We start from the raw sequence: 26275 nt of genomic DNA on the forward strand, positions 1-26275 counted from the left end.
AAGTTTTCTTGTTTTTTCTTTGAATTTCTCGTTAACCATTTTAACTGTTTAATAATACTATAACACATTAATGTATCACAGTTTATATAGCCACCACCAAATTGATGGGCATCTTCTTTATTTCTCTTTCTTTCCTATCACTTCAAATGATGCTATGAATATTTTTGTATATGAATGCCTTGGGCATAGCCTACCAATACTTTGGCAAGGCATTTGAGAAAGTTTCTCAATTATCCTTATGGGCAAGACAGAATCATGTGAGGTAGTGAAATTAAGAACCTACAATCAAGTTCATTCAGAAGTCATTGAATAACTGGATCAAAAGAGTACTTGTTAATGAAACAACTAACTGGGAAGGAGATACTGATCTGCCATTTTGTTTAACATTTTTATCAATGGCTCAGATAAAACTATATAAGAAGGCATATTTAACATATATATAAATGCTATGAAGCCAAGAGGAAAAGGAACAATACTGGTTGATAGTCTTAATTCAAAAAGATCAACAGACTAGAATGATGGATTTTATAAAATCAGTATATTAGTCAGTGATCTGCTGTGGGAACCTGTCCACATTGATGTTGTTTATTAAAGCCATATCCTACAAAGGAGAGACTGCCCTGGGAAATAGGCAACCACAACATTAAGATTCTCCTGAGAATTTGGCCACAAACGAAAGACATTTCTTTTTCAATCAGCAACACCACTACCACAGCTAAAGGCACTTCATATTGATACTTTGGAAGTCCATATTATCCACCAAATTGATATTGTTAAGACCTCAAAAGGAATCCAGGAGAGCCATACTAGCAGAGGATGAATAGAACTTTATCCTATGATACTGATATGGGGTGAGGCATGTTTACTTCCCAGGAAATGTGCTCTTCCTACAACCAAAGATCCTATTCATGCCACCCCCATGACTTGCCTTACAATCTTTAAAGTTTGTGGCATCCATAAGACTCTTTGGGTGATATACTGTACCTTGACATTGCCTGGTGCCAGATGAAGCATTGTACTCTGTGATCCTTTACTCAGTCTGCCATCACTACTGTAATGTCAAAACCCCTAAATATTAAAGTATGATTAATATTAATTTCATAATGTAGATATTCCCTAAATATTGTCTGAGTTATTAAGTTTTGGGATTCTGCCTTTCACCTTTAACAATATGATTTTGATTTCTGCTGACAGTGCAAGGAGTTTTCTCTACTAAGACAGAGGATGAAAAAATAAACTAAAAGTCAGCCTGGGTCAAAATTGTCAATTTACTCAAAAGAAATTGCTTTCCCTTTCAGAGAAATTTCACTATTTCTGCAACAAAGCCAGTTTTCCACAGATAAATGTCACCTGCAAAAGTGCTTTTCACTACCATCAAAGGACCCAGCAAAATGAGAAAACACTTCATATGTTCCTGGCCCAGCATAAAACACAAACCTGTGTTTCTACACCCTACTGCCATTCCTTTGTCTAAGTAGTTCACTGTGCTGGAAGATAAAACTCTCATCCAGTTAGAAGTAGAGAGAAGCTTCCTATGGACCAAATTGTAATGGAAATGTTGGAGAGAAAGAAGATGTGTCTTCTATTCATTCTGAGGACTAAAAGATCTGGTTATACATTGTCATTATAACCAGGGTTAAGGAGTCTAAGATTCCTGGTGTGGCATAGATTACAACAGGCATGAGGGGAAAAAAAATTGAATAAGCTGGCCAAAAAGTCTAAAGCTTTTTTTGTTTGTTTGTTTTGTTTTTTATGTAATGGGGATTATTTTGTTTTTCCTAGGGTTCACCAATGCTAGAGGAGGAAATAGCTTCCCATAGATTCCCTGGAAAGAAACAACTCCGTATAATTTAAATAACGACCCATCAATCATCTAGAGGAAGACATAGGGGACTTGAGATGTTACCAGGGAGAAATTTTAGCATTTTTTAAGTTTCAAAACTGGTGCATTCACTCTAATGAGAGGTAGACTTCTTAGTTATGTGAGGAGGAAAGGATATTGGATTTCGGAGACACCATGTCGAAAGACATAGAGTGAGTTTCTGATTCCAGCCAAAGTAAGTGAAAAAATAAATCAAAACAGAGAATAAAACAGATTTGACAGATTAGAGACATTTGGTTTTCTAGTTGTTTAAATTATAAAAAAAAGAAAGAAAGAAAAGAAAAGGGGGGAGGGGACATTGTCACCTGCCAAGGTAAGGAAACTTTTGAGCAGTGAAATGCAGAACCTATTTTCATAGAAGGGTTCCTCATTCATTATGTCCTCTAAACAACATTAGGAGATCTAGTTCTTTTCTTTAAAATAGAAATAAAAATGTTCCTCTGATTTTTTGAACAGTGTGGTCGCAGGGAAGTCAGTAACAGTATATTGGTGGAATGAAATGTTAAGTTTCTCCGATTTTCTAAATGGAGGCAATGAAGGAGGGAAGTGAAAAACTCCCCAAAGATGCCTACCTCTTTCTCATATGAAAGCCTACAGCAAAAGTGTTACAGTAATTATCCTTTCCTTACAGGGTTGTGAGAGACATGAAATGAAGAGATTCCTAGAATCTATATCATCAGAAATGTACTTCACAGGTCATCTTATTCTGATGGATATCTGATGCTACGCCTTAGCATCATCTTAGACAAGTAACTGGGAATTCACTAAAAAATTAGCAGCATGAGATTGTCACGAAAAGAGAATTCCAGAGAATAACTGACTTTGGGCAAGTTATCTTACTTCCTCTGCTCTCCTTTAAGTTATTCCCCTTGTCTGGAGAGCTTTCTTTGCTTCTTCTCCCTCAGACTATCCAAATTCTCCTCAGCTTGCAAGCTCCAGATTGACATACACTATGCCTCTCTAAATCCGTAACTCACCACCCCAATATTCAACTACTTCCTACTCCTTTACATTTACACAGCACCCACAGTCATGTAAGACCATTAGAACTAGAAGGGTCCTCAAAGATTATTTAATTAAACATGTTCATTCTTATCTGAGTCGGAGAAATGGAAATTATCTTTCCAGATATCTCTAAGAGGTACATCTAGGGTTAAAGCCAAGGATGGGGAACTGCAGTCTCGAGACCACATGTGGCCCTCTAAGTTCTCAAATGTTACCCTTTGACTGAATCCAAACTTCACAGAACAAACCCCCTTAATAATTTGTTCCATAAAACTTGGACTCAGTCAAAGGGCCACACTTGAGGAGAGGATTGAATGTGGCCTGGAGGCTGCAAGTTCCCCACTCCTGACTAGGGTTTAAAACAAAGTTTTCTGACTCCCATTTCACACTGTGTGAGATCACATCTAACTTTGACGTAAAAATTAACATTTAATTATATGCTATCTTGAACAATGCACAATTATTTTACATGTATGAGTCTTTTTTCCCCATCTAGGATAAAATTTCCATGAATAGAGGGAACCTATCTTCTATTCTAATTTAAAAAATATTGTATTCATTACATTGATCAATTTTCAGTAGTTACAAACGTGATTAATTAATTAGAATGGAATAATGAGACAGCAGAAATACAGAATTGTTCATGTAGTTGTTCAATTGTTTAGTCTAATCAAAAGAACTTTGGATTGGGGTTTAGGAATTGTGGGCTCTAATAAATAATAACACTTTCTTTTTCTTTTTGTTCTTCATTGGAGTCTAGTGAGGCAAAGTAAGAAGAACTCTGTAAACTGAGAGGTATTATACAAATGTAAGCAATGATTACCACTGGTGTGCCATCAGGGCACCCAAAACAAAGTCTGGGATTAAAAAATGGAATTAGATAAATAATGGATGTGGATGGATTAGACACGAGACTACTGAAGTTCACACATACAAATGGATAGAGCTGTCTGATGTAAGTAAGAAAGGAAAGCATAAAGCACGGTCACAACAAAGCGAAATGGAAATATCTGAGACAAAAAATCTGAACATGAATAATAGCCTTCCAAAATAATCATGTGTCTGTTTGAAGGTGGAAGGCAGTGAGAATGATGTTAATGACAAGAAAGGTAGATCAAAGGGAAGTGGTAATGATTCTCAGAAGGGTCTGAGGCTTCTCACACAGAGACTGCTCACCTCTGTTAAATCAGCTGTCACATGTGCTGGAGGTCAGTATGAAGGAGCTGAGCACAACAGAGAGATAGTTGAAGAATGTGCAAATATATGGCTTTTGACAGGTTTTGTTTAGATGTAGAGCCAAATTTTTGCATTGTTCTCCAAGCCACCTGGTTCACTTGGTTGAGAAATCAAGGACAGAGTAACTCATGCCATCTTTTCATTTTTAATTAGGAAAAATGAGATAATTTGATAGGAGCTTTTGAGTATCTTTAGGATAATTCTAAATCTTAATCAAAATATTTAGGGGGCTACCTCTCATATTTTCACCCTCATTCATAAACATATAAAAACAGAGAATGTGTCTATTTGGTATTAATACAGAAATAGATAAAGAAAAATTTCCTGAAGAATACAGAAAAATATTGACACATTACACTCAGTTCTAGGCCATATAGCAAACACACACTGGACATGCTATAAGGCAATTAAACTCTTTCGCAACACCATACTTTGATCTCCAGCTAACATGTTGTATTGCCTCTCTGCGGCAAAGATGAAATGAGATAATGTATACAGAAGTACACTGTAAACCATAAAGGCTGTACAAATATTATCATTATTCTTTTTTATCCTCACCAGAACAATAATTTCATTGGTATAAATAGCAGACCAATAACTTTTTTGTCAATATAGCTTGGGATGTATTAAGTAACTTTGAGTCTTAAATTTTTGTTTCAAGGGTCACTGTGAGTTGAAGTGACCTATAAAGAATAAAAAAGCCAGAAGTAAAAATATGCAAGAAGCAGAACTTAAACTCAGGTCTTGACAACTCTGATTTCAGGGTTCTAAACTCTATCCAATGTTATCTCTCTAAGAACAGAGATGGGATATTTTGATATCAAATATTATATTTTTACTTTAGTTGATATTTCTAAAAAATACAAAACTATACATACAGTATAATAATTCTAAACAAAAATAATATTCTGAATAAAAGAAATAATAATAAATGAAAAATTGAAACTAAAGAAAAATATTTAATATTTATTTGACAATAACAATCACAGAATGTGAAAACAATATAGACAATACCTACACTATCCCCACAAAAGATCAACAAGGACTTGATCATCAATTAGAAGAAGAAATCAAAATAATTATGATCTACTATTACAATGAGTAGAAATAATTATCTTTATTCATATATATATAGTCTATGTATTTTCTTACTTCCATAGTGCTCCATGTATGTGTGCCTGCTTCATCTAATTATGTCACACACTATTAATTTTCTTATTAGATTACCATACATAAATCCAATTCTCAAATTTCTAATTTTCTAAATTCATAACTCAGATCACGTTCTTCCATTATTAGTGACAAGGTATCAAGGATTTGCACTCAGTACCAAAATTCAATTAGAGCTGTTTTCAGTTGAGTCCAACTCAAAACAGAAGCATAAGCAAAGCATGTCCAAGCTATTTTAGAAATTACCTATCAATTATTTCATAGCAAGCGGGGAAAGTAATGTGAATCAGCTTCAAATATTTTTATCATAGTTGCTGAAAACATTTGGAAAAGTTAATGTTAACATTAAATTGTGTAGGAAAATAAACAAAAACAATAAATATTTAGGAAAGGAAAATAGATTATCTGGGAAAACAAAAGAACCTGGCTGCCAAGAGGGCTATTTTGAAATGAATGTAGACTGAGTACTAGGAGAGGTTTATGATTGTCAATTGACACAATCTTCAAAGCATTTTTGTCTATAAAATGAGGATATTGATAGCACTTACCTCCCACAGATGTTATAAGAATTAAATGAGATGATATTAGAGACATGCTAATGAAATGTTAGCTATGATTTTTTATTATAATAACAACTAAACATGGAAACAGAATCAGTTCCTGAACAACATCACAACAAAAACTCCAAATACAGACTTTCAGCTACTCTCGAATCTCATAGTTGTTGATTTTCTGTGCCCTCATTAACAGGCTAAAATTAACTAGCTAACATTACTTCCAATCTGATTCTATCCAACAAAAAGAACTTGATGTATAAACTATGTTTTAACTACATTTGGATCCAGGTATTCTCAAAATGTAGCCACAATCTTCTTAGAAAAATGAGAAAATGAAGTCACATGTATGTATGTATGTATGTGTGTACGTCTCTCCTTCTACCCAGTCACATATCATTATCTTGCACCCAGAGATGTCAATGAGGGGTTTTTCCTATTCCAAACCTCCAGATCAAGAGATGGTTCATATATCATTACAAAGTGAGTGGGAGGAGTAAATAACCACAGATGAAACCCCTTAATATCTGTCTGCTTACTGGAAGGACTGTTGTTTTAAAGTATGACATTAAAGGGAAAACTAGAAACTCAATAACCTAGCAAGACTGTTATAACCTTGGGACATCATTAGGGATAAATAAAGGAGGGCAAATAGACAAGATGAATAATCTAAAAATTTATTTAAAAGTTTAGAACCAAAATCAAGATTCCAGTTTTCAAGATGAGGAAAGTAGGGATGAAAGTATTGATGTATTCAAGATCATACTAATTTTAGAGGCAGGAGCAAATCTGTAACTAGAAAAGGGCAAAAGAACTCCTCCACTCTGGGCTCCAGTATCCAGAGAGTACCCTTTCCTCAATTACTTTTTGTTTGTCATTCTCATGCTTCAGACATCAGCCAGATGTACTCTGTAGAAGCACTTTCTAAAGCCCTCCCTTCTCTCAGAATAACTTTCCTAGTATATTTTCAACAACAGCCCCCTTTCCTGCTGTTTCACTTCTATCTATATTCTCCATAGGGTTGAAGGTCATCATTTCCCTTGCGGAGTAAGGATAGTGTGGATCATGGACCTATCCAATCCAAGCACAAAGCACATTTCTGCAAACTGAATTTGCCCCAAGTGACATAATTCCTAGTTATGACTCTAGCAAGAAAAAAACAAGCCAAGTCACTTGTTTCTTAGCTGCTAAACTTTCAATACTATAGTAAGAGACCAGAACCTGGGCATCCCTAATTGAAAACCAGGAAAGAAGAATGGCTTATAAATCATAGCTCGCCTGGAAAAAGGAAAAAGAAAAACACATTTATGGATAAAATTGGTCAACGAAATCTCTCATCTTCGAAAATTTGCTTTCCCATTGCGCTGGAATATAGAAAGAGGTAGAAAGGGAAAGCAGGAATCAACCATCCACCTTTTAGAAGCAACTATAAGAAAATGAGCACTAGCACTAGATCTAACATGACAAGACCTAGAATCTCGGCTCTGATGCTGATCATCTATATTACCTTGGGAAAGTCACAAAACCTATCTGACCATTGGTTTCCTCATTGGTAAAATGGAAATATTTACTACTCTATACTACCTAGATGAGAGGTATCAAACTTGCTGTAAAACCCCACTTCTGGTTGGAATCAGATTAAGTTACAACTGGAAAATGTTTAACAAAATAAATATACAACATAGATAGTGTTCATTTGTGGTTTTCTAAATTTCCGTTTGAGTTTGTCACCACTGACCTATATATAGTTTTTAAAATGCCTTCCTAGTTATAAGGTTCTCTAGCCATCAAAGGAAAATTGGGAAGAAAGTACTGAAGTCTTCCAAAATAGTGAGCTAGTGGTAATAAGAGCAGCACTCAATTCATAATAGGAGTGAAAGACTGAAAGTACCACTCTTTTGATGTCTTTTAGAGGAAAAACTATTAAGTAATTCTTGTTCAGACTGACAGCTATTAGATTCAAGTAAGCACCCAAGCAATATTCTCTAGGGATCAATCAATAAAAAGAGTCATAGTCTTATCAATAAAGCTCTGAGTTATGTCGCAGTAAAACTCATAATTAGTGCTATTTTATGGTCTTTCATTCAATCACATCCCACTGTGAGCTAAACACAAAACAATTTTTATGCACGGTGGGCATCTACTATCCTGAAATACTTGGTTAGTTTAGCTTGTTTTCCAAATTAACAGAAGCAATTAGACTAACTACCTTCAAATAAGGCCCTAACAGGAAACAGGTTCAACAACACAGAGACAGGATACATAGTCCAGATTTATTATCTATAAAAAACAAACATGCTTCTCCTTTTTAAATGCAAGACTATAATAGTGACAAAAAGGAGTTACTAGTGATACAAAAAGTTGAATCTAGAGGTTCAAATTTTAGAAGAGAAAAAGAAAGTAAACAGGAACAAAAAGTCTAAAGACTAAAATACACAGCCATGTAAACTAGTTTAGGCTGAAGGGGTTCATGTAAACTAAACACTATGGAATTATTTTTGGCCAGATCAGGAAAGGCTTCATTCAAGAGGTAGCCTGGGCAGGAGACAGAGATTCCAAGAGGTGGAGGTAAAGAGTTAAAAGCATTCCAGGAATTTTATGGGATAGTTTATACAAAGGCATAGTGGAAGGAGAGGGAATAGAAAGTGAAAGAAAACAAGTAGGCCAGCTGGACTGGTATTTAGAATATTTGAGAGGGAATGACGTGAAAGAAATCAGAAAAGGCAGGCTATAGGCAGGTTATTAAAGATTTTTAACAGTAAGTTTATGTTTAATAAGTAGCTGGGAGGCATAGTGGATGGAGTGCTGTGCTTGAAGTCAAGAAGATCTATCTGCATTTCAAATTCAGTCTCAAACACTCACTAGCTGTGTGAAAGCACTTAACTGTAGTTTTCACATAAATAAAATAGGTTGTTTTGAGGACAAAAAGAGATAATATTTGTAAAGTACTTTGTACACCATTAAGCACTATATCAATGGTAGTTATAATTATTATTGTTTTTGTAATTATTATTCTTGTATAATAAAAGCAATAGAAAACTAGTGAATCTACTCGACTAGGAAAATGACATGGTTAGACCTATACTTTTGAAAGGTTATTTTGGCAGTTGTATAGAAAACATGTTGGAAAAGGTGAGAAATGGAAATAGAGACATCGATTTGGAGGATAATACAATTCCACAGGAGAGAGGCAGAGATAGAAATAGAGATAAGAGAGAGACAGAGACAGAGATAGACAGAAAGAGAGAGACAGAGAAGGAAAGTTAAAAGAAGAGAAGGCAGGGGGGAGGGGAGAAAAGTGTTTATGAAAGCACTATGTGACGAGTACTATATTAATTACTGCAGATACAAGTAGAAGAAAACAACATGGTCCCTATTCCACAGGAAATTACACTCTACTAGGAGAACATGCGACATGAAAGGGAACTGGAAAGTATGAGGACTACCCTTGTTGGGTACAAGCTGCTGGTGAGGGATGTGAGAGATGTTGTGAAGCTAGAACTGATTAGACTTGGAAACTAATTGAAAATAGGGATGAAGAAAAAGGAGGTCAAGGGAAACTCTTAAGGTCTTTACCTCCTAGATCAATGGAATGACAATGGTCTTATATTCAACAAACTTAAGGGTTTAAAGGGAAAGACTGTATGTTGTAATGGATGTATAGTGAGTGTGATTCTATCCTGTTCCACCATAGCAATCTAATTTTGTAAACTGATTAATTTGATGGCAGTACTTGAAGACTTTTCATGAAATATCCCCATTTTAACTTCTTGTTCATTCTGTAGAATTTGTTGTCCAATTCAAATTCTGAAAAGCATTCTTCCCTTCCCAAGTTTCCTCTCAAAATTCCTTTCCCCTGCTTTAACGGAGTAACTACTCATTTTTTTCTTGAGAAAAATCACCTTTCCTAGCCAATGCAATTTAATTTTTACATTTTGGGGGGAAATGCTACTGATCGAGAATAGACTCAAAAGTAAACATCAATGTTACACTGTAGAGAGATAACACAGCAAGTGAAGCATACTGGTGATATTTTCACTCACAGAATCACATGAAGGATCATCTACCTTCCCCACAACATTATAAAGTATATTGCACACATGGGTATTTATTCAAATATGGACAAGCAGTGGCTGCATAAATTACATATAAAGTTTCTTCCTCCAAAATTCAAAAATTCTTATTCCAATTTTCACAGGTCATCACACATACTACCAACTACCAAAGTTTATGAGTAGGCTATTGCCCCCACACTTTTACCACCCCAATGAGGGAACCATTTTATCAAATTAAAAGGGACCTGAAGAATTCCCCTGCTGCCTACAAAAGAATATTTTCTAAATCATGGATTTTTAACCTAGTATCCATGGGGTCAATGAATTTGATTTTAAAATATTTGGTCAACTGTATTTCAACATAGTTTCTTTCATGATCCTATGTCTTTTGTACATTTAAAAACCTGATTTTGAGAAAGAGGTCCATGGGTTCTGTTAGATTGTCAAAGGGGCTTATGACACAAAACAAGGTTAAGAATCCCTGTGTTAAGACTTAATTACCAGTGTTCACTGTGAACATGAATGAAGCACTGAAGTAGGAGTCAGAGTTTAAATCACAGTTCTACCACTTACTCCTCTGGCCTTAGAAAAATTATAAATTCTCTTCCAACTGAAACTGTCATCCCATGTATTCTAAGAAAAAAAGCATTGGAAATCTAATTAATATAGAAAATCTGCCATGTTCTTACAATCCTCCCTAACATCACAAAGCATATTTTTCACATCTCACCTTAATGTAATATCTTATGGTTCTATCACTTACTAAAAAATAAATCAAGCATGCTCAAGCATGTTTATGGGCAGAGGGGAAAGAAGAAGTAGGGAGAGAGAGGCTGATTATTATTAATATGATATTCACTTTTCCAACTCAGATGAATCAGATCTTAATTCTTTATACCAGATGGGCCCTAGTGGCAAAGTCTTCAATAATTGTTTGTCATGAGGAGGGAAATCTCTTGGGCATATGGCTCCAAAGCAGGATAGCTGTTCATTTGGATAATGACTCCTAAAGAGTCTAGGCTGTCCGAGGTAATGCACACCCACTACCAGCTAGCTATGTTTGTGATGAGGCCAGTGACAAATCTGATTTTCCATACATGTTTCATTTAACTCTTCAATGGAAGTTCTTTACTTCTTTATCTTTTTTCCAAGCAGGGTTTTTTCCTATTGTTTTTGTACTATTCAAGATCATCAACATTCTGCACAACATTACTCTTTCCCTTCATGCACAATTCACCAGCCCAAGTTGATACATACCACATGCTTCCAGCAGTTTCCCAAATCTCTCTTTTAAAATTCATTTCGTCAAACATTTGCCCTTGGGCCTTTGCACTGAAGATATATGATAAATAAGAAACAAGTCCTACTCTCAAGGGAGTATAATTTTATGGGTAGGGTGGGAGGGTGGCAGATAAACCTACAAATAATATAATAAATGGGAGAGTGAGACAAGCATACTAGTTCAAAATACAATAAGAAATTTTTGGAGGAAGAAGTAATTTTTCCTGCATAGTAGGAAGGTTCAAGGAAGGTTTCATGGAGGTGATGCCCACTTGGTTGGACTTCTGGCTAGAAATTTTATTACATTTAGAATGTCTTCCTCCTTATCCTACCTATTGATCTTATACCCATACTTCAAGACACAGGTCAAAACTCCTCCATGAAAACTCCCCAGATTCCACTAGCAGGACGGATCCTTCCCTACTAGACATTGCATAGTAGTATGACTCTTTTGTACTTAAGGAAGCACAGGTGGCATAACAGATTAAGGGCTGACCTCTCAGTAAGAAATGCTCAAGTTCTAACTCAAATACATACTAGCTCTTTGATAATGGGCAAATCACATAAACTAGCAGTGCCTATGGCAACTCTCTTATGATTACAAATTATAGACAACCTGACACCCAACTTCTCCCACTCAAAATTAATTTATCGTATTCCATTTTCTAGCCCAGTTATTTCTATGAATGTCATGTAACTCTATGTAGCTCAAGCAACATAAGGGTAAAGACTAGGTCATATTCATCACTACATTCCTGAAGCCTATGACAGTACTCCATGCCTATGGATATTTAGTAGACATTTTTAAATGGTTATTGAATTAAATTCTTGGAGCTCTCTCACTATGTGGACCAGAAATGCTCTCACTCCTTATCAGTGCCAAAGAACTTCCCTGGTATCATTCAAATCTGAGTAAAAGTTACACCTCTATCTCTACTAATTCTAGTGCCTTTGCTCAGTTGATTATCTCAAATTTATTCTATAAATACATTTTTGACATAGTTATCTATATGTTGTCTCCTTAATTACATCTTGACCTCCTTGAGAGCAGGGACTGACTGTCCCTTTGCCTTTCTTTCTATCTCTAAAACTAAGTATAGTGAAAGGCACATAGTAGGTACCTCATAAATATTTATTGACCAAATAACTGGATTAGCTTTTACAGTTTTGCCAAGTATCATGTATGACCTGTTGCTGGCAAACAAATGTTGATATGCTTTTACATTTCTAACTGAACATCTCAGCTATTAGTTATAAAGCTTTATAACTAAGTACTATTGTTCATCTGCCCATCACTTTCAAGGACATTCTATATACCATAATGAGAAACTGGGATGTTTTTTCAAACTGGCATCACAACACTAAGAGGCTTTTTTTTGTGAGAGAGAGGAACCATGATAGATAATATTATTGCCTGTTTTTCAATCCTGCTATTAAATACAGAAAACAAAACTAATTGCCAAGAACGGTTGATATAATGAAAGAAAATCCTAGACTCTTGGGTCAATGGAAAGGTCTGATGCATAGACAGTTTTTCAAAAATTACTTGTTCTCTATTTTATTAGCTTCCTTAGAGGATAGTAAACAAACAATAAGTTCCAATTCACTGCGGCTGAGCATTATCTTCAAAGAATCAACCTTGCACTCAACATTTACAGACTGACTTAATGCAGAGTCTCCTACCACCCTCGGGGAGAAGACTGGCCTTAAAAGGTCAACCAAACAGCCATGAAACCATCCACTACTTCCACCATATCATCATAGTCATTTGTTATACCTGCTTGGAAGAGACAGAGGTTCTGACATAGTGCCTGCATTTTACATGCTAATTAACTTCTACAAAATTTCATTTGAACCAAGACTTTTCTGTGCCTCACTTTCTTCATCTGTAAAATAAGGGAGGGTTGAAGAAGACTGATAATTTATAAGGTCCCTTTGAACTGTAAAACCTAAAAGTAGCTAGATGTCACAGTCAGTAAAGCTCATAGTCAGTAAAGATCTGGATTCATAAAATTCTCTCTCTAACACATAATTCTGGGCAAATCATTTGACCTCTACCTGCCTTAGTTTCCTCTTCTATAAAATAAGGATAATAATATGGCATACATGTCACATTGCTTTGAGGATAAAATGAGATAATATTTATATATAGTTAAACATTATATCAATGATAGCCATTATTAATATCTTTGGATTTTTAGTACTCTCAGTGTGAATATCTAAGAACGTTAGAAAATGAAGCAAAGAAAAATGTCATAAACAATAAAGTACTCAACTTGGAGTCAAGAACACCTGGGTTAAACTTCACCCCCTGAAACTTACCAGGTGCAAAGCTTGAGGCAAAAGACTTCACCATTATCTGCCTCAGCTTCCTCATCTGTAAAAATGTAGGGGTTGGACTATATGGCTTCTAATATCCCTTCTAGCTCTACATTTCTTCTCCCAAGAATCTTAAGAAATACACATCAAAGGTTGGAGGAGAGTTGCAGGGGCAAATGTTAATAGAAAATAAGTCAATCCAGACCCATTCTAGGAAATGTTATTGGGAAGTTGCTCTGCTTTCTTAATAGAAGCATGAATTTTTTAAAAATGGAAAACTATTAAAAAAATGGGGCATGTTTATTCCAGAGTGGCCTAACATAGTAAATAGTTTACTTGCTAAAATTAATTCTTTTAAAGAGGCTTTGCAATATAAACTATTTCTAAGGTCAAATCGCAAAACCACCCACCTATGCTAGTGGTTATAATATAGGTAAAGCTGGTTACTTTTGTTTTCTCCCTCTAGGCCTTCACTTTTACCTCTGAATAATTTAGTTCCCTTAGTAGAGGACCAAACTAAGTGATGAACTTTAAAGCCCATTTTTGAGAGTTCTGCTAGTCTCTATGAAATTCAAAGCATTTATTTCTGCTACTGGCAAAGTCTCAGAGACAGGGAGCTTTTTGTATGACACACCAAAGTAATTATTTCTCTTTATTCCACTGAGATAAAGAATAAGTAATAGTCCAGTGTGAATTATCTGTGGATGCTTCTATCCCAGGCTTCTAGTGATAATACAAACCTGAAGATTAAATTTGGAGTGGTTTGCATAATCAGTTTTTTTTCTTCACTTCAAAAAAATATGCCTGGGAATGGATCTGCATTCCTGAACCACATCTGCTTCAAGTTTCTACTCTGAGATTCTGCTTTCTAGAAAATAAAAGTGGTAAATATTTCCTTTTAGTATTCATTCCTGGTAGAAGGCTAGGAGAGCCATCCGCAAACTCTAGGTTGAGAACCAGCGAATCCTATATATTTAGCATGAAAGGGGAACTGATTGATCATTTGGAAAATTCATACCAACAAAGGAGGGAAGATTTGTCCATTACCATACATGTAATCTGTTTGGTAGAGCTAGGAATGATACAATCTGTGGCTACTTCCTCCTAGCCCATAATTCCAAGTACATTGACTGTCCACATCCCTCCCCATACTTAGTAAATAACAGTGGCTCCCTATTGCCTCTAGGGTAAAATAAAACCTCTTTTTTTTTTGGACATTTAAAAGCTTCTATCTTTTTATCCTTATTACATATTATTTCCCTTCATTTTCCCTATAATACAATGAAACTGACTTTTTTATTATTCCTCCTATATGGAACCCCCATTTCCTATCTCTATGATTTTACATAGTAATCCATGCCTGGAATGCATTCCCTTAGAAACTTTTAGAATCTCTAGTGTTTCTCAAGAATCAGCCTTTCCTTCTCTCCCCAACTTAAAAGTCTACCACATTCCAAAATCACCTTTTCTGTACCATATCTACATATATAGAAATATAGCTATAAATTCAATATATATGCACATATTACATCTTTCAGTAGATTGCATACTCTTTGAAGGCAGAGACTATTTCATTTTTATCTTGTGTCTCCAGTTCCTGATACATACTAAGGGCTTAAATGACTGTTACTTGAGAATGAACCTTTCAACTCTCTAAGAACAGGAAGAACAGGAAAAAGCAGAATGCCATTCCAACCTCCATTACCACCTAAAAATAAGTCATTAAGAAAAAGGTTGAGAAAAAACAGAAAAGATAGTGATTTGATGAGGGAAAAAAAGATAAAGAATATAAAAATAGGTAAAATAAATTATCAAATGCATTCAAGTCAAATTATATCTCCAAACATGAAATTTTTCCATCACTTAGCTTAAAAAAATATTTAGTTCAATTACAAATAGATAAGGCAGGAGATAAAAGCTGTGACTGATATACCTGAAGAAAATACTTTGTGGATTTACCACCTTAAATTCCATAGTTCAGATACACCTTATTACAATTTAGTTTTTGCACACACTGGACCTGGGGGATTGAATGAATTGAAGTTCTGAAAACACAGTATAATGATACAATACCAACTGATACTGCTGTTTTTATACCTTTCAGAAAACATTGCTACTGAAAACAATGTTTCTCCGGAGCACAGTTGTCAACATAATCATCATCATCATCATCACTATCAGACGCAGCAGCATGCTAATAGCAATAACAATCACAGGAGAGCAACTAATTCCAGGACTAGTTCTATCTAAACTCCATCTAAAAAAGAGAAAAAGATAATAACAATGACAACAAACAAAGCAAGCATAAAGACTGATAACAGGTTTATCCTAATAGATCAATAAATCAGTGAAGCAAGCATTTATCAAGTATTTACTAGGTTCTAGGCAATGGGGATAGAAGATAAAAATGAAATATTTCCCTGACTACCTTCTCTAAGCTGCACTGGGAACTCTTCTCCATGTGACTGTTCTCTAACATCACATAGAAACTTTTCACCCTGGAAGCATATTCCACCCCTTGACTACTCATATTGGATATCCCCTAGTCCCCCCTTGCATCTTCTTCCTCCGATTGGCGGGTTTCTCACAGAACCTCCATTTTAAGGAAAAAGCCAAAGACAACTATGTCTTTTTTCCTCTCCAAGTTGCACTGGTGACTCATCTGCAAGCCTCTGCAATGTCCAGCCCTACCAGCCTCACGTACCTCCCCTCTCCTCTTTATTTTCCCATATTAGAAGAATGCATGAATGCTCCTAGAGAGAGTGACTCTCTTTCTTTCTGCTTGAATTTGTAGTCCCAGTGTTTAACATATTGCCTAAGCCATAGTAAACACTTAATAAATACTTCCTACTTTCACTTGACACTGTTAAATGCACATCAAGAGAAACACAGAGACCAAAAGAGAGACAGAGACAGACACAGAGAAATAGAGAGACGCACATACATACATACATACATAGAAAGAGAGAAAGAGAGAGTCGTTGCCCTCAAGAAACTAGAATTTCCACATAATTGAAAATGGTTTATCTCAACACAGAGGATATGAAACAGTTAAGATATAGAATGTCATCAAAAACTACTTTGTGGGCAACATTCACATAGATTTGAACAACTGTTATGTTAACAGAAATCTGAGTCTTATAAGTTAATTTATTTTGAGAGGTTTATAATATCAAATAAAGATCAGGTTACTATTATCTGAAATTGTAGAAGTATGATATTTAAGGAGCCTTGATTTATTGATCCAAGTAGTTCATGCAATAATGGGGTGGAAACTGTGCAATATGCCACTGAAAGTTGCAAAAGTCAGTAGCTGCCAGATACTTAGAAAAACACTATCAGATAGACAGAAACATGCACTAGGAGCTTGCTAACCTTTATAAAGGAACAGATGACAAACACCTGTACTACAAACATGGAACTAAAAACGTCCTTGAGAATTCAACAAATAAACCACAATGCAATCAGAGAGCATCATTAGATGGACATAAGCTGCCCACAAATGCTCAGATATATCATTGATCCATACAAAATTAAGAAATGGGTATTTTCACACCAAATATTCATATTTCCAGAGTATATGACATGAAAAGTGTTCAAGATGTAGAGACAGAGCTAAAGAATATAAGAGAAAAACAAAAGGTATATCCCATCTCTATCTTTTTGTCAGTTACTGGAGTTGTCTCAAAGGTCTTTTTTAGTGAGTCTACAAAAGATAATCTTATGTTCCCAATTTTTATTTAATTTTAAAAATAACCATTTTATCCACCTGAAGAATAGTCCATGGAACAACATAAAATAAGGTAACAACTTGTGCTTAAGCAGTTTCTATCTGAACACCACTGAAAAAGATTAGAGGCATCTTAAACAAAATATGCCCCAAACAGAGCTGATTATCATTTTACCTAAACATTCCTGGTACCTCCTCCTGCCTTCACTATTACTATCGAGGAAAATACCATCTTCCCAGTCCCTCAGGCTCCCAATCCCATTCTGGATTCCTGATTATCTCTACCCTCCCCTCCTATATCCAAGTTGTTGCCAAAGCCCATGGATTTCACCTTTGCAGCATCACTTAAATATGGCCCCTTCTCTCCTTTAACACTGCCACCACTCTAAAGCAGGCCCTCATAAACTTACATCTTGATGACCGCAATAGCAAGCTGGTGGGCCACTCCCACTCCAGTCCATTCTCTCACCTTATTCCCAAACACCGAAACTTCAATTCAGGGACACTAGACTACTGGCTGTTCCACAAACAAGATAATCCATCTCTCAGCTCTGGGCATTTTCTCTGGATATCTCTTAAACCTGGAATACTCTCACTCCTCTGTTTTGACTACTGATCTCCCTGACTTTCTTTAAGTGCCAACTAAAATGCTAACTTCTATTAATTCCAGTGACTTCTCTCTTTCAATAATTTTCTGTTTATCCTGAGTGTAGCTCACTTTGCGTATATTTATTTGCATATTGTCTCTCCCATGAGATTGTAAGCTCCTTGTGGGCAGGAACTATCTCTTGCCTCTTTCTGTATCTCTGGTCCTTAGCACTTTTTATTTATTGAATTGAATTAAAATTGAAGTAAATGATTGGAGAAGCTTCAATTGATACAAAAGCAGCGATAGTTTCTTATAATAAAGGCTGCTGTAAAATGTTACTCTTCTTGTTGTCACCTTGTTTAAATGGATGTGCACTAGTTGCTTACGCTGATATAGAGTACTGGTTCCCTGTAACGATACCTACTATCGTTTGAATTCTCCTGGATAGGTTGGTCCACTCATTTTTTTTTCTTTAAATTATATTAATATCTTCTCTTTTTAAAATCATCCTTACCTCCTAATATATTTCTCATTCCTTAAACTCCCAGACACATCCCTCATACAAATGTTAAAAAACTAAAAAAAGCTCAGCAAAAGCAAACTAGATATAAAAAAGATCTTATACCCAGTGTTGTGCCTCCACCTTTGCAAAGAAGGTAGAGAGGGGGCCACCCATGTTCATCAGAATTGTCTCTTCAAACTATCCCTGTGTTCACAATACCATTATCTGAGAATGAGATGGAAATTAGTTAACATAACTAATAAACCTGGTTATCTTACTAGTGAATTTAGAGACCTTACTACTAAAACTTGGTATCAAGAAAAACAAATCTTAGTAATTGGAGCTGTACAAAAGTGGAATGGGATGCATCAGGAAGGAGTGAATTCCATTTATTGGAGAGCTTCAAGCAGGGGATGGGTAACTACATGTTGGGTTTTTTCTAGTGTGGATTCTTTTTCAACAATAGATTGGATTAAATGGCTGCTTAGGTCCCTTCCAACCATAAAATTCTATGTTTCCATGAATCAAAACTCTCACTGAAGGCAATTCAAATTACTTCATGCTTCAATTATTGCAAAGTTCCCATTATTGTACCTGTGTGACTTCAGTGCAGATGACACTTGAGGAAGATGGTGACGGATTAACTAGCTCAATTTCCACTTTCTGACCTTCACTTCACATAGCTAATCATACTAACTTTGTTTAATCAGTTTTCAAACTATGTTCACAGAATCTGGGTACCTCCCTTCAATTCCAGTGAACCAAATTCCATTTGTTCTTTCCCCCAGTTTTTACTAATGTACATGAAGATTAAACTGTATCCCCAATTTCGATCTTTTTCCTTTTTGTAATTACATTTCCACAGTGAAGGGCGCATGTTTTCATTCCATTTGAATATATTCACCATCACCACAGAAATCGTCTCTCTCACTGCCTCTGTTACTTACTCTCTTACTTAATGCCAACACATGGAGACACTGTACAAACGGCCACACTGTATTCATTTGGAATCCTGTTGTCATTGGGGATGTAGATATGTCAATGCTTCTTGGCCTGCTTACCTGGATGACATTGACTCCAAACAGAATCATCTGTTGTATGTTAACAGGGAAGGGCATCGATATAGAATGCATTTTCATAAGGCAGCCCTATTTCATTGTAGCTCTTCAGATACGTTCCCAAAATGCACTTACAAATGAAATCATAATTTTTTTCTAAGGTTCTCCCTTTGAGATTGTATTTAGATCCTCTGACTGGAAAATGTGCAGTTTATCATCTGCCTTATCAACAGTGGCTGAGCTCACCCAAGTTGCTTCATCTTTTTTTTTTTTAATGACTTTTCCATCAGATCAAGACTAGCTTTTAATTTTTCATGCAGAACAAAACATGTCTTTCTACATGGATAGATAACTAGCGTAATTTACTCTTCAACATTAATATTGTTTCAGCTGGTGACTAGCCAGTCCCTTCAAACTTAATCCAATGTCTAGGTATGTAGAGAGGCCTCCTAATTAGAAGAGGGCCTGTGACCTCTCTACTCACTACCATCTTTTCTCCTGTGGCTATAAGGTCAGGGTTTGTGAATAACCAGATACAAAAGGTAAATCTTCATTAAAAGCTGCATAGGGCTCAGAGGTCACAGAGAAAGATGTGCCTGTTATTCTCTCAATTTTTAGTAGTGCTGAATAAGAATACAAAGTGATTTTTCAACATTGGATCTGAGAATTATCTTATGGCTCATCCCCTTTATTTCTTCATACCATTGCCAACCCTCACCAAGTAAAGGAGAACTAAATACATTGAAAGAAAAAAATAAGGAAAATATTTTTTAAATGGATTAAAAAAGAGAAACCACTGAATAACATAGATCTTTTCTTATACTGCAAGATAAGAACATCTGAAAGAGCTCTGTATTCAAATTCTGACTCTATCACTAACTTAAGGAACAAATCTTATCCCTTCTTTTGCCTTACTGTTTTAGTCTCTAAAATAATGACAGCATTTCTTGCCTGAAAGATGAAAAGACAGAATGAAAGGAAAGGGCTTTTTAAGGTACAAAATGTTGCTTTTTTTCCAGCTTGTAGTTAAACCAAAATGCTAGAAATCTAAGGAATTATTGTACATTGTATTATTGTACATCCATTCAAAAATAAGATCTGGTGATTGTACTAACATCTTTCATGTTAGTTTTACATTCAAACTGAATATAAGGACAAGTCAAAACAATTCCTTAATATGGTTGTCTCTAAACACTAACAGGAATTAGTAGGAAATAACTCAAGAAAGTCATTCATATATTGTTTGGATATAGTCTATGATGTATTATATTGGCAAGCTTCCCTTTCCCATTAAATCTCTATTCAACTAAAATTAGAATTACTTCTATGTTTGATCATACCTATCAGCATAAGAGATAACAGATTTTTCAAATCTCTAATCAAAAAGATTTTGTTTCATTCCAGTCAAGTGTTCTGGCATCAAAGAAAGCCTAACAGGGTTCCAAAGAGTTTTGTTTTGTTTTGTTTTTTAAAGCTCAACATCCCAAGAGCAACTCTATAAACATCATTTCTATCCCTACTGCTGGGATATATATCATTGTTTGAATGAGCCACTGGAATGACTTTGAAAAAAAATATTTCAAGAGCTCCAAAAAGTTGTGTTCTAGATAAGAAAATTTCATCTACCAAAGTGGCACTATGACAAAAATCAGTACTACTTTAGTTCTGCTGAATTGAACAAGAGAGGATGTCTATGCTCTTCCACAGGAAGAGATTCTGAGTATTTGAAGCCAGTGATCATGTAATTTTCCCCGTTTCCCAACTCTGCACCATGGTAAACCATCTTAAATACTTTCAACTAATCCTCATATGGGGTGGAATCCATCCTGTCAGTATTCTGACTGCTCTCCGTAGGATGTGCTGTAGTTTGTCAAATCCCTTCTTAAAAAGTTTAGAATTTAAGAGAACAGTCCAGATGTGGTATGAGGAGGCAATGTCTCAATCAAGCTGATCATTGGGTTTCTGCTAATTTTCACTTACATCAAGTTGTTTTCTGATAATTCAGGCCTTGACTTTTATATAATGCAGCTCTCATGTGATTAGAAAGAATTCAATGCAATATTGTTGTTGAAATAAATACTTTATCCTTTGTTGCTCTGGTGTTAGTGAAAATTATCTGGGGATATGGGTGGTTATTTTGGTAGACTATCACAATGACAGAGTTGGCATGACTTAAGGTAGCAAGGAGAATTTTCAGAACAGGTAAATAAGGCCTAGAGAGGGTAACAGACCTGTCATTTTCTCTTAAGGTAACAATTTCCACTAAAGGAGCTAACTGATAATGGTTAGCCAACCCTTTACTGTTGTATGAAATTGCCCTAGCATGTACAGAATTAAGTGAAAAACACTGTATGGTTAGAAAATGTTTCTCCAATGGAGTTATATCCAAGATGATTGGGAGCAAAAAAAAGAAAAAAAAAGAAAAAGAAATAACAATAAAGTTTTATTCACTGTATCCCTGAATAATTAAGACAGAACCTTAATGTAAAAATAACTCACTGGAGAGAGGAATAAGAGAGGTCAGAGTGTTGAATTGGATATATATTCCATGAGCTGACTAGTAATATAAAGGAAGAAGATTGACTGCAGATGTAAAATGCAGATGGCATCATTTTTTATATTGTATCAAAAGGCTTACCACAGTGATTGGCACATACTAAGGCAGATATTTATTGATTGACTAAAAGCACATGTTTATTGACTGACTAAAAGCAAAGAAAAGAGGGTGGTAATTGATGAATTTCTGGCATGTATTTGTAAGATGAGAAACTGAGAAGTATCTTTGCTCATTTAAGAATTGTGAAATAGGCTTAGATTCTTAAAATCTAGCCAATGCTTACCCATGTTCAGACTCCTTAAGAGTCTGCCCAATATGGCCATGTTTTAATAAACCTTGTCTTTGGCTGAAAGAAGGCTTGGGTTGAATCTTTTCTAGCAGGATCCATGTGTTGTGATTTTGGGGTCCCAGCACCCCTAAACACCTAAACCTCAACATTTTGGTGACCCATACAGGGAAACTGCATAACCGCAAGTTCTTCTCCAGCCAAGACTGGAAGATATGTAAGCTTCCCTCTTCCCCTCATTTCATACTCTACAGTTGGGGGTCACTCTCCAAGCACCATGGCTTGGAGGTGCTTTTTGAGCAGACAGTTAAGAGGCTGTCTCACACTCGACCTGAAACTCAGTCCACTGGGTCAGTTCGTGGCCATGGACCTGGGTACACCTTCTGCAAGTGATACTGGTGGAAAGTCAGCATCGGGAAAAGCTAAGAGGACAATTTTAGCCTCAGTCTAAGATGGAATCCTCCTGGCTCAGTTTCCCCATTATGTTCCTTTGAAAAGGAATGTTACCCACCTGGCTATTCCTGAGTCTCGCTATGAGGTGGATTTGATACTGTATAGTGGGAAAACTGAATTATCTGAATCCAAACAGAGCTAAGGATGTTTTATCCTCTCAAAGTTGGGCCCTAAATCTAGTTCCTGCTTTATATCTGGGCCCTGCAGTTTTTTTTTGTCAGATTTGTGTCTTCCAGACTACAGGTCATTTACCTATGATCGATAGCAAACAGTGGGGACCAGCCAATGTCCCGTGGCTCCCTAGATGCAGCCTGTGCTTGGTTCCAGTCAACCTCCCCTTTGGACCTCCTCGAGGCAGGGACAGCTCTACACCCCTTATCAGCAGGAAGCAGTTTCAGAAGCTGAGACCTTCACCCCTTACCCCAAAAGAATTTGGGTCTCATTTATTTGAGGGGGGAATGATGAAGATGGGATCTAGACCCCAAAAAGGAAAAACCCTGCACTTTCCTACCTGGCCAAATCTCTGGCATTCCCCTGAGGCTATAATCCCATCAACTGGCCTTTCATTGTGGACCTCCCTATGGCCCCAGGCCACTTCCCACCCTTAATCCTATCTAGGCTCCACTCTCCCTTGGCCACATGGTCCAGGTCCCTGGAATTCTATTACCTCATAGACTACTTGGCCACTCCTAGATCCCTCCTATAGTCTTAGTGTATGTAAGGTCCATCTTGTCTCCATTAAGGTGCTTAGATTCTTAAAATCTAGCCACTGCTTACTCATCTTCAGACTCCTTAAGAGTCTGCCCAATATGACAAGGTTCTAATAAACCTTGTCTTTGTCTGAAAAAAAAAAAGAATTGTGAAATAGCGAGAGGATGAATTAACAGGAAGTAAATGTTTCTTTGTAAATCCATAGAGCACGAGCACAAAGAGGGCAGACTTTCCTGACCTCAGTGAAGTCTATTTAATGAACAATGACTGGACTTTTCCTCAAAGAGAAAACCTGCAATTATATTTGCAAAAAAGAACACCCCGGACACTTCAAATCCAAGGAACAAAAATAAAATGCAGATTTTAGGCTCATGCTTTTGTTGAGTTTGCTCTTTGCAGTATTACGTGTGCTATTTTCACACAGTGCAAACAATATGGGATTCCACACTAAAAAAAAAAGTATTCATTCTTCCCTTTTAGACATTTATGAAAGTGAGGAGAATGGAGTGAGGTAAGAAAACAGGTATTAGATCATCAGCATCTTGAATTTGAAAGGTGTTGAATATAACAGCAAAGACTCTAACCAAGTGATTCCATCTTAGGATAGATAATAGGATAAAAGACTTAGCACTGGAAAAGACTTTTGAAGTCACCATGCACAACCCTCTTAATTTACTAATGAGGAAAATGGAATCCAAAGACGTTAAGTGAATTGTCCAAGGTTAACCAGTAAGCCACCATCAGGATATCAACTCAGGTCCTCTGACTTTATATTGAATACATTTCCTTCCATATCATGTTACCTTCTTCAAAAGCAATCTTATATAATATACCTGTCAAAAGTTTTTATTCCACTGAATTAAAACTTTGAGAGTCATACCAAACCCAGAATACATAGCATTGGAGGGCTTGGAAACAAAGGTTCTAGGAAAGGTATGTGAAGGAGACTGGGATTGATTGTTTTATGGAAAATTTTGGGAGAAATAAAGAAATACTAGAGTCAGGATCTAGAATAGAAGAACATGTCATCTCCATCTTGAGGACATATGCAGAGTATATATTCAACATGGGATTTATGCTTTTCTGTTCTACTTTTCAACAGCCCTGGGAGAAATGACTGTTGTAGAACAGCTTCCCTGGGGAACAAGTCAGCGTAGGAGAGATGACAATGACTTTGTAATCTGTGAGCCTTGAACCTGAGGGACTAGGTGACTCCTGCCTTTAAAGACAATTTGTTCCTCCCATGCCTTTGCTGGGGAGAAGACATCTGACCTTATTTGCTCTACTCAAAGAAGTCACAATGCAGGAAGCCCTAGTTCTTCAAGCAGCTGGCAGCGAATTCAGTCAGTATATGCCCACAATGGTCCTTTCCCTCTAGGATTTCTGTCCATTTCTTTTTGGTGTGGGTATCCCACTGCTAGATAAAAGAAATACAAAACAAGCCAGTTTGCTTCTCTGTGTGTGCACCATTACTTGAATACGGTATGGAATGGGAGACTATGCAAGTTGGCAATTTGAAAACAAAATGTGGACTTATTGGAAGACAGGTGAAGTCTAAGCCACAGTAGGTCTTGTTCCAGGATTCCTACCTGCTGGCATCTCTCCAGAGAGGACAGGTTCAGGATGTAACCCTTAGGGTTGAGCAGCTTACCTTTGTATTTTAAAAACTTTTCTATCTTCCTGTGTTTCAAAATGTACTTCTTATGAAACAAAATATGATAAAAGTTGTTAACTGATAGCATATTATTTGAATTCATCTTGAGCAGAGGGAAATGGGAACAGTCAAGTGAAGGAGATAAATTGGGCTAAAAGAGATTTCTGGCAGAGAGCTCTAATGTCAACAGAATTATTGATTAATTTTTATAAATTTCTTGGGTAGAAAGAATACATTTATGGGATTTCTCTGGGCTGACTAAGCAAGAGTGACCAAGCATTTGTACCTGGGCTACAACTGAAGTAGGCATCTGCTCCCACATACCTCCTGCAATATTTGTCCACTCTTGGTGGCTGTACCAGGGAACCTGAGACCTTGAGGCTAATGTGTGGCCCTTTGACTGAATTCAAACTTCAAAGAACAAATCCCTTTAATGAAAGGAATTGTAAGGTATAGCTACTATACCTTACTCATTTCTACCTACTCAGTCTCAAGGAGATTCATAGTTTTTCATCATCTCACAAGTACAAAAGGTGAAGCAAAAGAACTTGTTACTCTAATAGAATTTTAGCCAATACCAAAGGAAGAAAAAAAATGGTGGGGTAAGAAGAGGCTGGTGGGATATTTCTGTCTGAATCAGGAAACATCCATGTCTAGCATGATGTTAACTATAGTAACAGTAGCTGAGACTATACCATACGAGGATATTCTAGGCAATGGAAAATCTGGCGGTCTTCTTTTTTTATCGCTTGCCTTCAGCACACGAATAACCCATCTTCTTATTTACCTCAAATTTCCTTAATGACATATTTTACTTCTGTTCTATTTAGTTCCATATTGGTCATATGTTGCAGCCTTCTCATACCCACCATGTTCTTCTCCACTTCTCTCTATGTTATACTCAATTTAAATTCTTTGAAGATTGATGTTTTCCCAAGTTTATGACAGCAACACTTATAACATGTTATTATTAAAGATATGATTAAAGACAAAAAAAATTGTTTCCATAGGAAACAGGGTTGTTAAAGTAGTGTTGGAGTTCTTCAAAGAAAATCTAACTCTAGAATGCTATGTCAGCAGTGCACAAGCTCAAGCAGATTCTACTATTCAGGAAAAGCTTTGAGCATGGTGCAACCAACAGACTCAAACTTATTTACCTAGATTAGTTCAGCTAAGCGATGAAGAAGGTTATTAACAATAGAAAAGTCATTTGTTGATAAGATTTATTGGCAA

The 26275-nt window shown here is 36.2% G+C and overlaps 1 protein-coding gene across 1 annotated transcript in view; it reads right to left on the reverse strand.

Moving 5' to 3' along the window:
- Nucleotides 1–26275, reverse strand: part of FSTL4 (follistatin like 4) — a 772743-nt gene that overhangs the window by 595435 nt on the left and 151033 nt on the right. The gene's annotated exons all lie outside the window — the stretch shown is intronic.

The sequence above is a fragment of the Vombatus ursinus genome, unplaced genomic scaffold (assembly GCF_900497805.2).
Source record: "Vombatus ursinus unplaced genomic scaffold, bare-nosed wombat genome assembly UNPS02007284.1, whole genome shotgun sequence".
Lineage (NCBI taxonomy): Eukaryota > Metazoa > Chordata > Mammalia > Diprotodontia > Vombatidae > Vombatus > Vombatus ursinus.